This window comes from Periplaneta americana, chromosome 12 (genome assembly GCF_040183065.1).
Source record: "Periplaneta americana isolate PAMFEO1 chromosome 12, P.americana_PAMFEO1_priV1, whole genome shotgun sequence".
Classification (NCBI taxonomy): domain Eukaryota; kingdom Metazoa; phylum Arthropoda; class Insecta; order Blattodea; family Blattidae; genus Periplaneta; species Periplaneta americana.
In genome coordinates this window covers 172514763-172537611 of record NC_091128.1, presented here as the reverse complement: position 1 = coordinate 172537611, position 22849 = coordinate 172514763, and the positions used below count along the sequence as shown (strand labels likewise).

At 37.3% G+C, this 22849-nt stretch overlaps 1 protein-coding gene and 1 non-coding gene across 2 annotated transcripts in view; one reads left to right on the top strand and one right to left on the bottom strand.

Moving 5' to 3' along the window:
- smash (smallish) overlaps positions 1 to 22849 on the top strand; it is a 598237-nt gene that overhangs the window by 38396 nt on the left and 536992 nt on the right. The gene's annotated exons all lie outside the window — the stretch shown is intronic.
- TRNAS-GGA (transfer RNA serine (anticodon GGA)) lies at positions 13386 to 13457 on the bottom strand. Its single transcript has one exon. It is a non-coding gene; the product is annotated as a tRNA-Ser (tRNA).

Genomic DNA, 22849 nt, shown 5'->3' with positions numbered 1-22849 from the left:
TGAAGGATTAGAAATAACAGTAGAGTAGAGTACCTGAGAACAGAATGGCAACCCTTCGACGGTGGAGTGAGGCAAGGTCGTCACGCGTTGCCTTGGATTTACAGTAGTACGTTTAGGAATCACTAATCCTACCTTTGTCCTTTGACTAAGAGAGTAAGAAACTTAGAATTTTGTTCTCAACACATTATTTTAATTTTACACAAGACGGTCTGACTTCAAAATAAGAATTTGTCAGTTTATAAGGCTCACTATAACCGAAGCGAGGGTTCACTATAAATGGAAATATTAATGTACTTTTTAATATATGCGGATCGGGACCAACGATTTAGGTTCACTATAGCCGAATGTTCACTATATCCAGAGCTGACTGTATATGGATCATATTCGGAGACAAAGAAGAATGCAGGAAATAGAAAACATTGGAGAAAGCTGGGTTTGCAGTGAAAGATGTGCGCTTGGACAGAACACTATGAACGAATGAATGAATGAGTGAGTGAGTGAGTGAGTGAGTGAGTGAGTGAGTGAGTGAGTGAGTGAGTGAGTGAGTGAGTGAGTGAGTGAGTGAGTGAGTGAGTGAATGAATGAGTGAGTGAGTGAGTGAATGAATGAATGAGTGAATGAATGAATGAATGAATGAATGAATGAATGAATGAATGAAGAGAGGAATGTTATACTTGACACTAAGGTAGGGAATATAAGGCTCATAAATGATCCTCTTTCGATAATCAACTTGATGAGCTTGGTTTAGATCTCTCCCCATGCGTATAGTTAGATCTATGATAATAGCCTTTTGTTGTTGCCTGTTTAATGCTATTAGATCCGCTCTTCTGTGAGAGTCATCTTGAGAAATCCAGTGGACCTCTTCATGAACTTCCCAACCCTTCTTCCAAAGAAGACAAGCGATAGCACCACGGACTCTATGATGCCTGTTGTTACGCAATAACTCTTCTTTCCGACAAAAGTCCAACACATGGCCTTAGTATTTACTGTACATGATATTAATTGTACCATAGTCGGGAATCGAATACAAATAAAAACTGAGACCCGATAGGCTAATTTAAACAATATCTTCGGTTTCTGCATATAGGCCTAAAATTTGTACAAAAAAAAAGAGTCATTAATTTCCCGAAGGTAAAAATTATGTTCCCTAGTGTAATTCATTTCCATGTTAAATCCCTTTATACAGTAAACTGTATTACACAACGTATAATTTGCGTTGAAATTTCTACGGCCGCCACGAGCCGCCTCTGGAGATGAACTCGGGGCTGTAGTACCGAAAGTCATTTGGTAGCGATTCCCGCGAGTAAGAGTAAAAGCTGAAAGAAGCGCCGCGGCTAGTGATGCGTGGAGCTGCGCCACGTAGCGAGGTAAACTGTGGTCGTTGACCCGAGGATTGTCGCGGCGCGGCGAACGGAACCTCTGCCTGCGCGCGCATTCCTCATGTGACCCACCGGGCGAAATGGGTCACGGCGCCCCGACTTCCCGAGCAGTGACCGCATCTTCATCACCGGTTGGTTCGGGTCCCGTCTGTAGCATCATCAGGTTTACTCCGTTGGCAGAGTCGGGCAGAGCTTCCGACAGTGAAGGCCCCCATGTGACAGTTGCCAGAGGATTTAATATCATTAATCGTCGATAGTAAGAACCACGTAAGAGTACCGGTATTTTTTAAAGGGAGAGTAGTTCAAGGGCTAATTTGGCCGTCTCATCAGTGCTGCCAACTAATATCAGATATCACCAAAGAGGGTAAACTCACAATGTTACGTACTGAAATAATAATAATAATAATAATAATAATAATAATAATAATAATAATAATAATAATAATAATAATAATAATAATAACAGTCCAGGAAAACAGAGAGGGCTTGGAATTGAACGGGTTACATCAGCTGCTTGTTTATGCGGATGACATATGAAGAGTCCAGTGCAAGAATGATGAATGTCATTTGGAACACATTTTGCAGGAGATACAATTGAAAGTTTGAAATGCTTAGCGCTCAAAGCTTAACTGAGATTTTCCGATCATTACTGGACAATGACTATCAGTGTTATGCCATATAACTCTGTATGTACATTCTATATGTCTTAAGCTATGCATTGACAGTCTTGGTTCAGTTTCGACAAGAAAGTGACATCCATCATTATTGCAGTGGACTCTTCTTATGTTAGGAGAAAATCCATAAACAATTAGGAAAAACACGGAAATTTTACTTGAAGTAACTAAAGAGATAGGTTTGGAAGTAAACCTCGAAGAAAAAAAAAAGTATATGTTTATGTCTCGTTACCAGAACATAGTAGGTACGGAATGGAAATATAAAAATTGAAAATGTATCTTTTGAAAAGTTGAAAAAATTCAAGTACCTTATAGCAAATATAAATGACACTCGAAAGGAAATTAAACGCAGAATAAATATGGAAAATGCCTGCTATTATTCGTTGAGAAGATTTTGTCATCCAGTCTGCTCTCAAAAAAACCGAAAGTTAGAATTTATAAAACAGTTATATTACCGGTTGTTATGTATGGTTGTGAAACTTGGACTCTCACTTTGAGAGTGGAACGGAGATTAAGGGTGTTCGGGAATAAGGTGCTTAGGAAAATATTTGGGGCTAAGAGGGATGAAGTTACAGAAGAATGGAGAAAGTTACACAACGCAGAACTTCAGGCATTGTATTCTTCACCTAACATATTAATTAGGAACATTAAATCCAGACGTTTGAGATGGGCAGGGCATGTAGCACGTATAAGTGGATCCAGAATGTGTTTGTTACGTAACCTGACGGGGGAAAACCTTTGGGGAGGCAGAGACGTAGATCGGAGGATAATATTATCATCACTACGAATAACCAAGAGAAAAAATATTACAGAACAGCTTCTTGTAGAAGGTAAAATTTCAGATACAGTCTCATAAGCAATGTAGGTTTTGCAGCAAAATTTTATTTTGATTGTAATTTGACAAGAAAGTAACCGCACTCTGGTCGATACGCAAGGACGAGCTTTTAGTAGATTCATTTCTAGTTGGAAAATAGTGAAAATTGCTTGGCATAGGAGACCCAAATTAAAGTTGTTGGAAATGGAATTTTTTTAGTTCGTTATTTAACGACGCTGTATCAACTATTAGGCTATTTAGCATCTGTAGTATTGGTAACAGCGAGATGGTATTTGGCGAGATGAGGCCCAAGATTCGCCATAGATTGCCTGGCATTCGCCTTACGGATGGGAAAAACCTCGGAAAAAACCCAACCAGGTAATCAGCCCAAGTGGGAATTTAACCCACACCTAAGAGCAACTCCGGATCAGAAGATAGGCGCCTCTGCCAACTAAGCTACACCGGTGGCTAAAAATGGTACGTTAATAATGTCCAATTCAAGGGGTTATCATATTGGTATTTAGTATTATCCTCCCATCTACGTCTCGGCCTCCCCAAAGGCTCTTTTTCCCCTAAGATCTTCCAACTAACACTCTATACGCATGTTTTGGATTCACCCATACATACGTGCTACATGCCCTCAAACATCTGAATTTAATTTTTCTAATTATGTCAGGTGAAGAATACGAGTACAATGTGTGCAGTTCTGCGTTGTGTAACTTTCTTCATTCTCCTGTAATATCATCTCTCTCAGCCCCAAATATTGTCCTAAGCACCTTATACTCGAACACACTTAGCCTCTGTTCCTCTCTCAAAGTGAGAGTCCAAGTTTCACAACCATACAGAACAACCGGTTATATAACTGTTTTATAAATTCTAACTTTCAGATTTTTTGACAGCAGACTGAATGATAAAAGCTTCTCAACCGAATAATAGCAGGCATTTCCCATATTTATTCTGTGTTTAATTAAAAAAAAAATAGTTATAACGAATTATTTACGGGGCTATATTTTGTAACTTATGTTGACTTTGTTTTTCAACCAATCGCAGATCAGTCAGTGACGTCTTATTGTTTTGATATAGTATGGTTCTTGGCTTGGATAGACTTCGGACCCCCAGTAAAATACCGTCGTATGTTCGAAATCACATATTACTGTAGTAATTTTTTTGGAAGTATGAAATTCTGATACCAAAATAGTAGGTTTAAATAATTATCAAAAGTACATATTTATTAAAAATTTTACAGCAGTATTTTACTTGGAAATAGCATATATTTACAAACTAGCCGTACCCGTGCGCTCCGCTGCAACCGTTAGAAATAAATATAAAGTAATTACATAATTAAAATAGGACGTTTGATCCGGGGTACATTCGTATTTGATAGAAGGATAAATCGTTTAATATGTTACTTAATTTAAATTGCATCCAAATAATTAAAATGCGATCATTTTGGTCCAGAGACACTCATTTGGTGCAATGGCAATTCTTTTAACATGTTTCTTAATTTTTATTACATGCAACCATAGTTTAATGATCATTAACATTATTTAGATTTAATGTGTATACTTATTTTACTTGTTATAGGTTTCCATTGTTAAAATGTGTACATTTAAATGTGAGCATTCACAATTAACGAAAAGCTTGCCGGAGCCCGGGATCGGGAACGGAGAGTTGGCCAAGATTCAACTTTGGTGTTCACGTTTCCGATCACAGCCCACTAGATTCATTCTATTGCCATCTGAAAGCTATTTTGTCGTCGTATATTTTGTAGCAAGAAGACCGTGACATAACCTATGCATTATTTTGTTCTGTGCTGTGCATCATGGAGCAAGTTTTATTTGATGAGATTCTAATATTGAAATCCTCACGTTTACGATAAGAGGCGCGCCTCGTATAAAAATGAGAAAATGAAGGAGAATACGTGGCTTTCAATAGCTGCATCTTTGAACACAGATCGTAAGTGAATCATATTTTATTACTGTATTGGTTGTATGACACACTACATATTCATGCTTCAATTCAATAACTACTGTTGTGTTCATTTTTGTTGTATTACAAATGTTTCTTCTCTAATTATTTTACGTTATGGTAGACTTAAAGTAGGTTGTGATAATAAAGATGCATGGGCATATTTATAGTATCGTTGAAATTTTGAAGTTGGTTAACCTGTGTTTATCTTGGCTGCCTTGTACTCATGAGAGAACGCCATTGGTCAATTATACACAACTAACATCAGAATGCGTAATATCGACTTTACATATCGTTATTGACATGCGTATCGATATGCATAGTCGTCTACGTTCTCGGTTTATTGTGAATCAAAAATTTTCATATTCACGTTCTCTGTTTCTCGTTTTAACTCTGGTTCTCGTTCCCGGTTTATTGTGAACCAGCCTTAACTTGCCCCGACCGGGAATCGAACCCGGGCCACCTGGATTCGCGGCCAGACGCGCTAACTGTTACTCCACAGATAAATCACAGTTTTATTTTCGCGTTAGTTCACTATTTTACTGGGGGAGCGACGTTGCCTACTCAAGGGTGGTAGCTACTCAATTGCTCGCTGATCTCTTAGTCAAGTTCCAGTTTCGCAAACTCACAGTTTAGTACGGGCGGAAATGTTATATTTATCTACCTGCTCTGCAGATCTAATTACGTGCATAGTTTGAGGGAAGGTTTCGACACCAACTCATTAAGAGTTGCCTTGTGAGTCGATAAATCGAGCTAGAGATAATTCGTACAGGGTCGGGCAGGATAAAAATCAAGACTACCGTACTGTTGCGTTAGTCTGTACACCTTCGAAAATGGACTGGGGTAAGAAGTCCTTTGACAGACGTTATCTACAGCTGCTTGAAAGCGGTGGCAGCACTTCTTTGTTACACTTCGCTGCAACGTGAGAATAAGAAAAAGGCGGCTCGTTAATGACAGTAGGAACGAAATTCATGAGATCAGTGAAAGGCTGTACCAAAACTGACAGGTTTCGTAACGAGGACTTAAGAAATGCATTAAACATTAGCAACAGTTTCATTCTCTATACGCTTGAGTTGGTCGCTGCAAATCCAAGTGGCTTGGGTTCAACTTTCGGCGGGGAAGAGTTTATTTTTCCACAGGAAGGACAAGTTAAGAGCCAAGGCACGAAGCTTTTAGGTTAGGTGGAAGCCACAGCCTTACAAAACACTTGGGTTATGACGTTTCCGTCGTCAATGTCATTTTCTGTATTCGTACGGTTGCCAGGAGGCGCGCTGACCCCACACAAAAGGAGTTTCACTATGTGTTCATCCAATCAGCAAAAAATAAAAAAAATCACCTGAAAAGGGGGCCCAAGGTAAAAACCCGATGGGCAAGGGCAGATATTTATGGAGGTTAACTTTATCATTTGTGATTTTTTATATTCGTATCAGCGGAGATTGTTGAAAACTGTTTTATACGCATGGCGAAGATTGATGGAAATTGTAGAAAATATAATTATTTTGTAAACGGAGCATTATTTCAATATGAGCATGCTTTTCTACTATGGCTTGCTTGGTTATTTAACGACGCTGTATCAACTACTGGATTATTTAGCGTCGATGGAATTAGTGATAGCAAGATGGTATTTATCGAGATGAGACCGAGGATTCGCCATAGATTATCTGACATTCGCCTTACGGTTGGGAAAAACCTCAGAAAAATCGAACCAGGTAATCAGCCCAAGCGGGAATCGAACCCACACCGCAGCGCAACTCCGGATCAGCATGGAAACGCGCTACAGCCTGAGCTACGCTGGTGATCCTTTCCACTATTAGCCAATAATTAATATGAAATGTTCATCGTATTATGTTGAAGGTGCAGGATGATAAAAAAAATATGGCTGCATTGCTGGAAGTAATTTATCACAATTTTCTCTATCGTGCATTCTTTGTAACGTCTGAAAAATTTACAACTTACTAAACTCAAAGAAATCCTAGTACAGACCCTTGTGGTGCCTCACTTTGACTGCTGTGGCGTTTTATATAGCGATCTAAGAACTGAACTTTTACAATAATTTCAAAATGTGCATGATGTCTGCGTCCGCTTTATTTTTAATTTTCGCCGACATGATATATCGGAATATTCTCTACGACTCTTCTGCCTCCGCTTGCAAGATAGTCGCTCAGTACATCCTCTTTGCCTGCTATATCGAATTATACATAATTCCACACCCAACTACCTTGCCTCCACCTTCACATCATAATTGTAACACTAGTTCACAGCACACACTGTTATCAATACCACATCATCAGACATCTCTGTACTCAAGTTCCTTTTCAATAGCCATGGCCCGCTCCTGGAATTCGCTGCCGCTCGACATTATGGGGTAGCCTCAGTCCTCAGTTCTTTATATCTAGGTTATTTAGAAATATTTTAAATACAAAGAATTAGCTGCAGTCAGAATATTTAATGTATAGTTATTGACGTATAGCTCTGTTGTTTCTATTACAGTAACTCTGATTTCTAGATAACTGTCATTATTTCAATATAATCCTTACTGACTATACAAATAATATTGTAGTCTTTATGTATACAAATTGCATGACTGTTTTTATGAACTCAATCTAAGTAAGTAACTAAGTATTAAAAAAAGGCATATAAAATCTACATTTAGAAAGCTAATTTATTGAAATTAATTTTATGTGTACATTATTAAATGGGAATACGGATACATGTCTCAAAACTCAACGCAGGCACCGACCAATTTTCTCAAGCGGCCGGGAATGGAATCCACAGTCTTCTGGAGGAAACTGCGTGGAACATAGGTGATAGCACCCAGAATCAGTGCTTCCAATTCTTTCAGTGTGCGAGGTTTCGTCCGGTACACCTCACTTTTGTCCAGCTCCATAAAAAAAAGTCACAGGGTTTCAGGTCTGGACTTCTTGCAGGCCATTCTTGAGCTCTACATCGCCCAATCCAACGTCCCGGAAACTTCTCATCCAACCACGTAAGCACGACATTTGCACATTGAGGTAGTGCACCGTTCTGCATGAAGATAAATCGATGTTTTCCTACCCACATACCGTGGGCCAAACGCAATCTTCAAGAATCTCATGATAGCGTTTCGCGTTCATGGTGTCACGCTAGAGATATGGCCCGATGACATATTTTGTGGCCTTCATTCCACACCACACGGTCACTTTAGGACGAGACTGCATCTTCTCCACCGTCATACCGAGGTCTTGTGACCAGTAATGACAATTGAGTCGATTGACGAAATCTTCCACATGAAATACGGCCTCGTTACTCCAGAGAATGTTTTGAAACAGTTGAGGCCAATCCTAGTGTCAGCCCAGCATCAAATCCCCATACTCCATTCTGCGATCGTAGTCTTCTGGTATCAGCTGCTGCACGTAATGGGGTTTCCATGGGTGGTAATGCACTTCTTCAAGAACAACGGAATTGCACACTTCATAACTTGCAGCAGTCTGCGCTCGCCCGCGAACAGACAGGCTATAGGCCATCTTTGCTACTGTTGCACATACTTCCTCTGACGGCCATCGTCTTTCCTACCGACGCGGGTAAGTTTAAATCCTATTTAATGACCTATATGTACACACTATTTTCATTATGATTCCATCGATATTAAAAATTCTACAGCCATTTAATAATACCTAGTTACTGTCGGACAGAAGATATGCGAACTGAACCCTAATTCCTTCTCAGCCTCGGTAATTCATTTCTTTCCCTGCATTCCTATCTCTCTCTTTTCTATATCTCTCCCTTTCTGTCCCCCACTACTCACAATTTTGAGCCTTCTTGCGGGACAGTTTATTTGCACTTGCAGTCCAGTGTTGTCAACTCAACATGAACACTGTAGCACGGAGTGGCGAAAGAAATATTATTAAGCAAGTAGGTAATAGCATTTTGCGATGAAGAGAAACAAACAGGTCAGTATCTGTTTCCTATAAATCAGACAACGAAAAGGGCAGCTGCGATCACAGGTGAGGCTTATTGTATTTCAATTGATTACGTTTTAAAATTACTTACTTAACTAATACTAATAATACAACATTTTATGTAATTGATATAGACAGGTCAGAAGTCCTAATAAAGAAAATCAGGAGAGAGGGAGTCTGTGCAGGAGATGAAAAGCTAGAATCACCAGGGAAAAACAGACCAAGGGAACCTTTAATTCTTGTAGATGATATGAACCGATGTATTTAAAGAAGAAAGATACAAGAATTTTATACCGTGCAGAAAAAAGTTCCAACATTGAAGAAATTGCTGAAGGTTGCGAGAGAAGCAATAATTTCAAAGGGTGGAGAGAAACGCTACGGAAAGTGATTCAAGACGTGGGATTTAGCTTTAAAAATGTAGAAATACAAGATGTATTTTGATTGAAAGAAATAATATTGCAGCATCGAGGACCAGTTATTTATGACACCGTTTGACGGAAGTTTGACAACATCCCTATTCGGCAAGGTTCGTGGCCTGCTGTTTAACGTGGTGGGAGGAAAATGGGTGGAATGGAGTGAGTACAGGCGTTAACTTTTCTAAGAACGACGACAGCGCTGAAGGGGTACAGATCCGATGGTCCGACAATACTTCCCGCCCACACTGTAAGCAATAACAAATAACAAATATCACTATGGAATCGCAAGACAGTTGTTTATTATGAAGATTAAAGCAGTTTACAGAACGTCTCTAACATACACTTTGAAGAACTCAGGTACCATGTCAAAATGCTCAGTTTAGAGTCCTCTATAATCTGTATAATTCTGTCCCTAAATGTTGAAGACACTCTGTATACCTGGCTCTGCCGATGGGGTATCAAAAAAACCTTTAATATAGGACTATCGTATGTATCTTCTTCAGTGCCAAGAATGGTAATCCCTAGACGGCTGAGGATGGCTTTATTGTACATGAATCGTAGAAACATATAATGATCCAGTCAATGAACCGGACGTTGCAAGCGAGTAGTTTTCACACTGCTCGGCAGGCACGCTCCGTGGGGGATCGCGGCCTTCAGTCGGAGATGCCGCCGAAGTCCTTTGGCAGGCTTACAATAGCACGCCATGACACCGAAATGGACGTCAGTGATTTCTAAGCACCGTCTACATACTTCGTTTGTCTCCCCCCCCTCCTCTCTATTGAGACCTCAGATCTTCATAAATTTACGCAAAAGGAAAACAATACAAAGAATATCAATTAAAATGGACGCACACGTAAATAAGAAAAATACCAATCGATATAATCAATACATATTACAGACTATCCTCTTCGTTGACGATCAACTTATACTGGCAAATTCTGAAGACGACTTACAAATCATGGCCCATAAATTAAATGGAAGTGTACCACAATGTAACATGGAAATTTCGGACACTAAAACGAAAGTCATGGCTTTCAGAGGCACAGACAACATTGGAGCTCGCATTATCAATGACAACAAACACATAGAATACATTTAAAAATGTAAATACTGTACTTAGGTTATATCTTAAGCTTTACGTCACATCAGGATATCCAAGAAAAACAGCCACCGGCGTAGCTCAGTCTGCTGAGGCTCTTGCCTTCCAATTCGGCGTGGGTTCGATTCCCGCTTGGGCCGATTATCTGGTTGGGCTTTTTCCGAGATTTTCCCCAACAGTAAGGCGAATGTCAGGTAATCTAAGGCGAATCCTCGGCCTCATCTCGCTAAATACCATGCCACTATCACCAATCCCATCGACGCTAAATAATCGAGTAGTTGGTACAGCATCATTAAATAACAAAAAAGTGGAAGCCCAAGAAACAATAGCCACATTTCAATGCATCTCCGGGACCATAAGAAGAACTCTAAATAATAAAACAAGGAAAGATGCCCAAATAAAATTGTGCAAAATTTTGGCAATTTCAACACACTGATGTGGATCAAAAGCCTGGACTATGAAGAAATTTAATATACAGAAAATGCATTCCTAAGGGCAGTGGGAGGTTACTGACTGCTAGACAGAAAAGGAAATGAAAGTGTAAGGGAAGAATTAGCAACAGACAAACAAAACACAAAACTCGAGTAATATACAACAGTGGGCATAGCACGTACTACACATGAAGAACAACAGGTTACCAAGGAGAATTTTACACTACACAGCAACTCGAAGAAGACATTTTTGGAAGATCTTTGAAAACATGAACAAATCAATGAGTTATTGGTACAAGTTTGGAGTCTGAACGGATCCAGGAGGGAGCAATCCTTGGCACCGATGATGATGATGATGATGATCATGATGATGATGATAATGATGATGAGTCTTTATTCTCTTAAGTGATGGATAAACGAAGAAATGAAGCTTTAAAAATATTTAAATTTGCTAAAAAAAAAAAACAGGAGAATACAGAAAGAATTGATATGAAAACACATCTGTAGGTTGAATGACAACAGAATAAACCTCAGAGTGTTGAACTGTGAACCCAGAGAACGACGAGGTCAAGGACGACTTGTTACAAGATGTACGCAACAACTATAATTTGAAGCCGGAACTGTCCATCTATTGGCCTAAACCGTAACGTATGATGATGATGATGATGATGATGATGATGATGATGAGGAGAGCTAAACATTTTGTCATTCCACGCAAGTTATACATCTCTGCCAGTTTATGGAAGTCATACTACATAACAATTGAAGAAATTCTACATTTAGAGCGGTATCTCTAAAATTGGATTTGATAACGCTCAAGTATTATGCTTATTATATTATTATTATGATTATTATTATTATTATTATTATTATTATTATTATTATTATTGTTTAGTCAAATGTATGAAGACGGAGCCTCATACCAATAAGGTGTCACTCATGACTAGGGCTAGGATTTTGATGAAATTGCATCTTTTTTCTAGTAAGCCAGAAACATAGCTGCTTTAGTATTTATATGTTATGTGATAAACTGAATTTTTTAAAACATATTTGTTAGGGCATTTTTTTAATTTTTTACCTCTTACAACTCGTAACAGCATTTTTTTGTTTTATTCGGTCATTTTAGGGGTACTTTCATTTAATTTTAGCCATAAATCCCGATTATTAATGTGAATTATTATTTTTTTCTTTTGATATTTTCTCTGCATATTTTTTTCATTTAATACCCATTATTTTGTATATTATTTTAATCGTTTTTCTACACAAACATTGTAATTTTAACGTAGTACACCCCAACGTAATGGATCAGTCCAACCACTCCTTCAATATAGACTCCTATATGCCTGCTAGTTCCGGATAAGAGTGGCCTTGTGGTGCACTACGTGGAACTACTACATTAGGTAAAATAATCAATTGAACTGTACTACTTAGAAAAATTGTGTAAAATTAAATAAACTTGAAAGTTGGTACTAGAATTTAATTTAATTACTAGTCTAAATATTAATATTCCTACGAAGCCAATTATGTAAGATAAATTTTTAGGGCATTTTAAGGGCATTTTTGAAAGGTTTTTAGTTCATAAATGCATTGTTTTTAGGAAATTTTTTCATGATTTATAGGTCATCAAAATCCTAGCCCTACTCATGACACAACGAAGCCAGAAGATAATAGTGTGGCAGTGTGTCTATTTTTTGTTTCTGTGACTCTATATGTTCTGTGGATACTCACTTTCTTTTTACCTGTCTATACTTGTATATACATTGTGTTGTATGCATAATTCAATGTTCTTGCCATAAACACTTCCGAGGTTTTTGTCCTTAAAGGCGATTGTCTTTTTTATAGAAATCGCTCATGTAGGCCTTCTCACTATGATGGAAGTAAGCACTGCTATAGAGAAAGTCAATTCAGAACTTCAAATGCAATTCGTGTGTCTCACATTTTCCACGCTCGTAAACTGTACTACTTGATTGAACCTCCTAGCTTTCCAATGAAAATGCGTTACTTCAGATGAGGCGAAGACACGGTACACATATCCACGAGCTGTAGCCTACATAAAATATTGAAGCCCGATGCGTTACTAATGTAAAATATGTTCTACAGAACAAATAGCTAGAAGGGGGCCTGGAAATGGTTTCGATTCCTGACACTTGCAAGATGAGCGTTACTAATATTTATACCACGAATATTATCTCATTTACAAATCACTTGCAAGTCATCTCATCTTAGAAACATTGTTATTCTTGGTTACGTAAAGTACGGGAAATAACTAAACACTTCCCGACTGTAGCGTATAGGAATTTCGCAAACAGTTTTATGATGCCCTTACTCCATAGCTAACTTTACTATATTATTGCCTGCAATGAATTATCGTAAGTAATATCACGAGTGATTTTCATCTTGTCGATAATTTCACGCGAGTAGATTGAAGCCAAGCAAGAGGGAAATTTTATGAAAAGATTAATCCACGACTGATATTAGCTAAGACTATTTCCTAAATAGAATACCATATTTATTCGCGTATAACACGCACTTTTTACCGAAAATACGACGAATAAATTCATGTGCGTGTTATATGCGAGGATTTTTATGTGGAAAAGTTTTTGTTGGAAAACAAAGCATTTAAGTCACATTGTTGTTGAGAGAGAGATGGAACGGAGAAAAATTCTCTCCGGCGCCGGGATTTGAACCCGGGTTTTCAGCTCTCCGTGCTGATGCTTTAACCACTAAGCCACGCCGGATACAATCCCGACACCGTTGAGAATCGTCTCAGATTAAGCTCCATCTCTTGGGTTCCCTCTAGTGGCCGCCCTCTGCACTACGTCATAGATGTCTATGCACGCAGGACCGAAGTCCATACATGTGTAGAGGTGCACTCAGATGAGTGACTGGTTGGCCGGGGTCCGACGGTATGGGCGCCGTCTTTAAATCACAAAGTGATTTATTACGCATATCATATTTATTTTGATGTACCGAAGTACATATGATATTTCCATGCAGATATTCTGCTTTCTCAGATGATGAGAGAGAGATGGAACGGAGAAAAATTCTCTCAGCTCTCCGTGCTGATGCTTTAACCACTAAGCCACGCCGGATACAATCCCGACACCGTTGAGAATCGTCTCAGATTAAGCTCCATCTCTTGGGTTCCCTCTAGTGGCCGCCCTCTGCACTACGTCATAGATGTCTATGGACTTCGGTCCTGCGTGCATAGACATCTATGACGTGGCTTAGTGGTTAAAGCATCAGCACGGAGAGCTGAAAACCCGGGTTCAAATCCCGGCGCCGGAGAGAATTTTTCTCCGTTCCATCTCTCTCTCATCATCTGAGAAAGCAGAATATCTGCATGGAAATATCATATGTACTTCGGTACATCAAAATAAATACACATTGTTGTTGTTTAGTCAACTGTCCGAAGATAGGCCTGAACTTCACAACTGATACCAACTAGGCACCACTTATGAGGCAACTAGGCCAGGAGATAATGGAGTAGGGTGCCAGCTCCTTTTCCCCTTTATTGCATACATCGCCGACTAGCTACATATTACACTAGCCACACTTCAGATGCATACAAAATAGTAATATACGTTACAAGAGCGGTATGTTGACGTTTTCATGGTCGAGGAAAAGATTGAAAAAGCGAAACGTAGTTGAGCTTTTTTAATTTCCGAGAACATGAAAACAAACATACCGCTCGTGTATCGTACATTATTTTGTGCGAAGATCGTTTATTACATACCTGAAAGACGAATTTCTAATTAGTTGCAATGAAATCTCCATGTTGGTTTCTGTTTAATGACGCCAACTTCGGAACACCAAAATATCTTTTTTTCAACATTGTTGCTGTAAAATGTTTTCTGTGTTTACTATACTCCAGCAGGCCGTGATATACGCCTGTCTTTTTTTTTTCCCCCAGTTTATAAATGCGAACTTAAAACAAACGGTAAGGTTATGTAATGATTTATTTTTCATTTTAATATTTTAACAATATTATTTATATAACATATTGCAGTAATAACATCGGCATCTGGAATCTCGTTGACTTTTTTTCACGGCTTCCTTAATGTTACTTGTATCAGGAATGCAATAAATTTCGTGGAGTAGTAGACTTTACTTAATTTTTGCAAATATTTAAAAACAATAATTAACATTGCAATTTAGGTGAAATTGCAGTGGTAAGTTTCCAATTTATAATTATTACTATGTTAAACGTCTCTAAAATTAATATGTTAAAAGCCTAAAGCAGTAAAATGAATGTCGCGCTTAAGCGGTAAGAAGAGGGAAATTGTTATGTGTGTTACGTTGGGAATACTGAATGTGGTATTTGACACTTACCGCGTAATGGTTCTGTGCGGAAAACAAGCAAATACGCACGATCTCGCACAAAATTAGGTTACATTATCCTTCTTTATTCTATACGCATACAGCTAATAGATCCAATATGGCGACCGGCGTCATGTAATTGTGAAAACTTTGTAACTAATACCACAATTCATAGCATAAATACGCGTCAAAAATGACTTTGATACTCCATCGGCAAGTCTATCGTGCTATCAAAAAGGAGTGAGTTATACGGCAGTAAAAATTTTAATAGCCTCCCTATGGATATAAAAAATTAAACTCAAAACATAAGATTATTTACGGCCAAATTAAAGAACTACCTAATTTCTCACGCCTTCTATTTTGTAGGTGAATTCATGACAGTCAACAACGCTTCATGAATATTTATGTGCTGTATTAACTATTGATACTACAACTTTGTGTTGTACTACACTTTATAGTATAAAGTTTTTTTTTTTTTCATTTGACGTGTTCCATATTCTAGCTATGAAGCGATGTACTAATACCATGGGATGTAAATAAATACAATACAATCGCCTTATTCATCGTCAATGTTGTCACTGTTGCCATAGCTATGTCCTGCAATATTGAATTCATGGCTGAACATTTGACAATCGATGTAGAAATTATGATTAGTGATACAGCAAAATTAAGCAAATATTAAATGTTATAACATATTATTTTGAATTAGGTGCTTTAATTTAGTAAATTATCGACAAGATGAGAACCCTTCTGAAATAAATAAATAAATAACAATAATAATAATAATAATAATAATAATAATAATAATAATAATACCGGTATTATTACTATTTAATTATTAATTACGTTTAAATTTCACAAGCCTAGTTACACTTACCAAAATTATTGCTGTCAACACAACAATTAGAAAGTAACTGTCAGTTGTATTTGTCAGTACTCGAAATCTATACTAACAATAAATCTGTAACCAAAATGTTTCTGGTAATTTTCGATTTTCCAAAAATAATTGGTGTTAACTTGTATAATTAACCATCCTGAAACCATAAATCGGTTTTTTTACATTTTTGTTTTTATGCATGTCTGTCTGGATCTTTGTTACATTTTTATTTGATAATGGCTGAACGGATTTCTGTGAAAACTGTAATTAAGTTCGTTCTAACTTGGATTTTAGGCTATATGGCATTCAAAATACTTTATTTAAAAGGGAGGTTATAAGGGGGCCTGAATTAAATAAATCAAAATATCTCGCTTATTTTAGATTCTTATGAAAAATATTACATAACAAAAGATTCTTTAAAAATGATTTCCGATAAGTTTTATTCTGTATAAAATTTTGATAGGACTGATATTTAAGGAGATACAAGAGTTTAAAATAACAATACTTTTATCACCGCCACCTAAGACTATAGGCTATAATGAAATGAAAACAAATGACTCCGTTTATTTAAGGCGGCCTTGCACACAACAAACGTAGAATATTATTCATTTAACACTATTTTTATACGGATATATTTCTATTCCATAATGGGCATATACAAAAGTTTATCAATCTATATATATATATATATATATATATATATATATATATATATATATATATATATATATATATATATATATAATTTGAACTGGTAATGGAAATTACGGGAAAACGGCTGAACGGATTTTAATAAATAAGATCCCTCATTTTGAAGCTTGGAACTCAAAGTTTTTCAGAAAAATAGTAGTTTTCAGTGGAATGTCAATTTTTCAACATAATTTTCCTATTTTCCAAAATCCATCTGTAGTCAGTTTTGAAAGCTAGCTAATTGCATTTCAGAATAAAACAAAACACACACTACAGTAAACAATATTACACGAAGGCCATGATCTGCAAGAATGCTGACATATTTAGAGCTCAAATTAAATTGGTTATTAAAAACTTAACTTAGTAAAAATAATTTACAGGTTCGATTCTGTAGTGTGTAATTTTCTGGGTACAGCTGTGTATTGGATATTAAAAACTACAAAACTTGAAGTGGTTTGATGATATTATTACCATTATAAATGAAATATTATTATAGTTAATGCCATGATGTGACCATTTTTCATTAATTATACATATTAAAGCTATGTGGATGATATGAAAGTGAAAAGTTTTGGGGTTATATAAGTAGATGTAGAGAATAACTTAAATTAGATTTTGATTTCTATATCTTACTGAGTGGCAGCTATATAGTATATGTTACTGAAAGCTATAAAACTTACGTAAGATAATAATATTATTAAAAATCAAATATTTTTATAGTTATTAATCAAGTGGGGTTGGGCCTTTTTCATATATTTAATGGCGGTGTGGTGTAGATATTTATATGCGTGGTTCTCTTCAGTATTGGCTCGAGAGAGAGTATCTTTCATTACTACGGAAGCAAATAACTTTCAGAATGTCTGGTATTCTTCATTGAAAATAAATCTGAAAGATGTTTATTTGAACGTCTAATGAACTTTTATGCTCGACCACGCCGAAATGTAGTAATTATACACCTGGTAGCAGTCCTTTAATGCATGTCATTAAAGTACACCTACTCATTAAAGTACAGGTGTTTTCAGCCAATGACAACTCAGCTTACAGGTGTTCAGCCAATGACAAGTCAGTTTTGTACCGTTATAAAACCGCAAGTATCGATTATTCTCGGACATGCAATCGAAAGAGAATTAGCGAAAAGTCACGGAGGCTGGAAATCCAATACTGTCGCAGAAGGTTATGTTCTGTTACTATAATAATTAGCGTTAATTATTGTAAATAATACTCAAATAAATTCAATTTGTCATCTCGTTTTTCAATGTCGAATTCAATAATCAAGGTTATACCAAGTTTAACGGGATTACATCAAGGTCAATGACATTATTGTTCCTCGGAAAAAAATCAATACTTTCGCGTCTGCGCACATCTCACAATTCACGACCTAGAACAAGTTCACTTCTGATCTTGTCAGATACAAATAAAATGTATACATCTGAATAATTTCAAGTTAGAAATATGGTCGAGCATAAAAAAATCGTATGAAAGTCGCCTATAATGGTAATTAAGAAGCTCTTATGAAAATTATGAAACTCGCTTGCGCTCGTTTCATAAACATCAATACTCGCTTCTTAATTACTATCATTATAAGCTCGTTGCATAATGTACTATTATCATCCAGTCTGCTGTCGAAAAATCTGAAAGTTAGAATTTATAAAACAGTTATATTACCGGTTGTTCTGTATGGTTGTGAAACTTGGACTCTCAATTTGAGAGAGGAACATAGGTTAAGGGTGTTTGAGAATAAGGTGCCTAGGAAAATATTTGGGGCTAAGAGGGATGAAGTTACAGGAGAATGGAGAAAGTTATACAACACAGAACTGCACGCATTGTATTCTTCACCTGACATAATTAGGAACATTAAATCCAGACGTTTGAGATGGGCAGGGATGTAGCACGTATGGGCAAATCCAGAAATGCATATAGAGTGTTAGTTGTGAGGCCGGAGGGAAAAAGACCTTTGGGGAGGCCGAGACGTAGATGGGAAGATAATATTAAAATGGATTTAAGGGAGGTGGGATATGATGGTAGAGACTGGATTAATTTTGCTCAGGATAGGGACCGATGGCGGGCTTATATGAGGGCGGCAATGAACCTCCGGGTTCCTTGAAAGTCAGTAAGTAAGTAAGTAAGTAATGAACTTAGTTTGCAAAATTTGCTGCATAAGTCACTGGTATTAATATAAAGAGAATGTCTGTGTATTTGTATGAAGCAATCTCATAAGCTAATAACTGATTTGGATAATTCCTTCTTGGTAAAAGAAAATTCAACCTGATATCTAGAAAATCAGTATAATCCACTAGTGTAAAGTAACAAGGAAAAAATGGTTATGTTTAACACTTGGGGTATTAAGCAAGCTGGTAGTTAATTACCGTTTGTTGATTTATTCTGAATAAAGTTTTACGAAGCAGCTGCCAACACACAGCGGCAACGCGCCGGCGAGGGAGCGGGCTCGAACTCACACAGCATCAGAGCTGCGAGATTCGGCAGGAAGGTGACCGGTAGCCCGTCGGATGAACTCGTCACGATGTTCCAGAGGGCAGGCAAAGGTTTGCGTGCCGCTCGGAGTGACAAAAAGCACGAGAGAGCGGCGCTACACGCAACCAACACGCTGACGTGGGAACAACCAGCATCGGCTTCGGAACACCATCGCATCGGAGAATGTTAAACAACACAATCGGCGCTAATAGTCTGTACAGCGCCCACGTACAAGCTGCGATACCTTCAGACCTCTGGTCTAAACTATTTTAATGTTCACTTCAAGGACATTTCTGGGGCGTTAGCCCCTTTCTCTGAACGTCAATTGTCATTGCGCAGTTTTATCAAAAAAAGAGAATGATAGTAAAATAAACGATGCCATGGAAACGAAACTACTTTTCCTTTCTACATTTTAGGCAGAAGTTCTGTCAGAAAGAAGCTGTCAACATGCTTTCATCTAACAGCACTGTTAGCAATAACGCTAGTGGAGCGAAAGAGAGAGAAGCCAGTTTTGTTTTTGGTTCTGTTGCACTGTGCACTTATTCTAAGTGCCTGACTATCCCCCAGTCAGAACAATTTATAGTTAATTTATCGCCACCTTATAAAAATCTTCATGCTTTGTTCTACTTCAGTCCACACCTGTGGAGAAACGGTCAGCGCGTCTGGCCTTGAAACCAGGTGGCCCGGGTTCGAATCCCGGTCGGGGAAAATTACCTGGTTGAGGTTTTCTCCGGGGTTTTCCCTCAACCCAATATGAGCAAATGCTGGGTAACTTTCGGTGTTGGACCTCGGACTCATTTCACCGGCATTATCACCTTCATTTCATTCAGACGCTAAATAACCTAAGATGTTGATACAGCGTCGTAAAATAACCCGATAAAATAAAAAAAAATGTTCTACTTCAAGCTGGCAATGCTGGTATGATCACAGCTGCCACCGGTGTAGCTCAGCTAACCTCCTCAGTCCTAGCGTCTCTTATGGAATACATTAAACAGCACTTTTTTAAAATCCCGCCATCTCAAGAAGAATGTTTTAAATTTTCTTTAAACTAGTTGAGTATGTTCAGAAGAGACGGCAGCACCACCTAAATATGGATTCAACCAAATTAATTAATTAATTTACATACCAGTCACACATGCTCAAAGATGGCGGTTTCTGGAAAGAAGGAGATGGAACGTATCCATGTAGGTACAGTAATTCATTGGATTGTTGATAATATTAAAAAAAAATAAATAAGTATTGTATGAAATGGGTAAATAGAACATGTTCTCTTTGATGGCATAACCAGATTCGTACCATAAAATTCGTACATATTACTAAAATTGATATATACATTAGGTCTCCTATTGCAGACTGGGAGACCTCAGGTTTCTAGATTTTAAAGTAACACTAGTTATTTTGTATCATATTATAAAATAAAACTGAATATTCAGTCAGAGTTAATGCAATTAATTTAGCCTACAGCACAATAAGACCCAATGTCGCCTATAGGATATATAAATTTTGAGTTGTTTTCATTACTTGAATATTTTTTTCCTAATTTTATCATCAATACACAGTCCATTTGCAACACTATATTCAAATTTCATAGCTTTCTGAATACAAAAATTTATCCCAGGACTGAGGAGGTCATAACAAGCAAACATTCTCATGGGGGCAGAGAATTAATTTTTTTTCTTTCATCATGTTAATAATGTCAAAACAAGTGCTTATACAAATTTTGGCCACTCGGACGCGATTACAAGGTCCGTTCGAAAGTAAGTTCCCCTGGGACCGTTTACAGAAATAAAACAAATCTCTTGGAAATATTTATTGGAACAGATATAGCAATTTTGTTGAGCTATTTCTGAACATATTCCCCACCGGAAGTAAGTCATTTGTCATACCCTTGGATCAATAGAGAGGTGCAGACGACTGAAACACACTGGTTCTGATACCAGGCGGCAGACTTCTACGATAAAGGGATACAAAAGTTGATCACATGGCCTTGTGAAGTACAGAAATGTCCCCCTTGCCGTATCTATTTTCGTTAAGTTATTGGATTCAATGATAAACGCGTGATAATGCACGGAGGATATTAAACACCAGTCAGGAGTGATGAAATAATAAAGGGTGCGTCAGAAAGAACGGATGGATTTCAAACTATCGATACGCAGTGAGGGGTGGGATATAGTGAGGGGGACCACGACTGTTGGGTCAGCCATAGAATGCAGTTTTAGTTGAGAACATGGTGCTGGTCTGACGTACAACGTGCTTTCATCGTAGAGATATTTTTGAAAAATGAAGAGTCTGTGATCGCCACTCAGGACTCATTTCGACATCGGACGTCACGCCAGGATTCCAACTCGGAATACAATTTTGCGGTGGGTGGCTTCATTTCGTATCACAGGTTCAACATTAAAGAAGAAATCACCTGGACGAAATTCTATTGCACTGAGATTGTACGAGGCTACGGTAAGATCTCGCGCCCTGCGATTTCTTTCTTTGGGACCATTAGAAGGCGTAAGTTTGTAAACATCGATAACATATACTGGGTGAACTGAAGACGGCGATTCGTGAAGAAATCGTGGCAATCCCACCAACTATGACTGTGAAAGTGATGGCGAACTTCAGAAAACGCCTCGATGCCTGTATTGAAAGCCAAGGACATCATATGGATTATGTTGTTTTCCATAAATAAACTGCATGTATTGGTGAATATGTTGATAACAATAAATTTTTGATTTGACGAATCCTTACAATTTTCTTGGCATGTGAAATCCATCCGTTCTTTCTGACGCACCCTGTATTAGCATCAGAGGATTCACCAGCTAGGCAGACAAATGGAGACTAAGTAGTGAGAATAGTCGATCGGCTTCTTTAGTGGTTCGTCGTAAAATAGGGGTATCAAATTTTTAAAACTTATTAAATTTATTAATAATGGTTCTACAATGTATATGTCTGCCAGAGCATGGGAACTGTCTCCCTGACAACAGGTCGAGTATAAGTCGGTAAAATGCTGTCTACAACAGCGGAAGCTGAAATGGATTATGAAACCTACCTTACAGTAGATGTTGAAAGTGTCATTCTTCCTCATAAATAGAGAAATTAAGAAATGGATAAAGAAGGGAAACATGAAAAGAAAAAAAAATTAAGAAATGTAGGAAGAAACGAAAAATGTAAAAAATAAAAGAATAAATAGGGAAATCAAGAATTGGTGAAAGAAGACAATACCAAAATAGAAAAAAAAAAAAAAAAAGAAATACAGCAATCAATAAATGGAAAGAAAAAAGGAAACATCAAATAAGAAAAGAATAAATAGAGAAATCAAGAAATGGAGAAAGAAGACAACACCAATATAGAAAAGAAGGTACAGAGAAATCAGGAAATGTAGGAAGAAAGGAAAAGTGAATAAATGAAAAGTAAATAGAGAAATCAAGGAATAGAGAAAGGCAACACCGAAATAGAAAAGAAGAAATACAGCAATCAATAAATGGAGAAAGAAAGAAAACTTAAAATAAGGAAAAGAATAAATAGAGAAATCAAGCAATGGAGAAAGAAGGCAACACCAAAATAGAAAAGAAGAAATACAGCAATCAATAAACGGAGAAAGAAAGGAAACTCTAAATAAGGAAAGAATAAATATAGAAGTCAAGGAATGGAGAAAGAAGGCAATACCAAAATATAAAAGAGGAGAGAGAGAAATCAGGAAATGTAGGAAGAAAGGGAAAATGAAAAAATAAAGGAATAAATAGAGAAATCAAGAATTGGAGAAAGAAGGCAACATCAAAA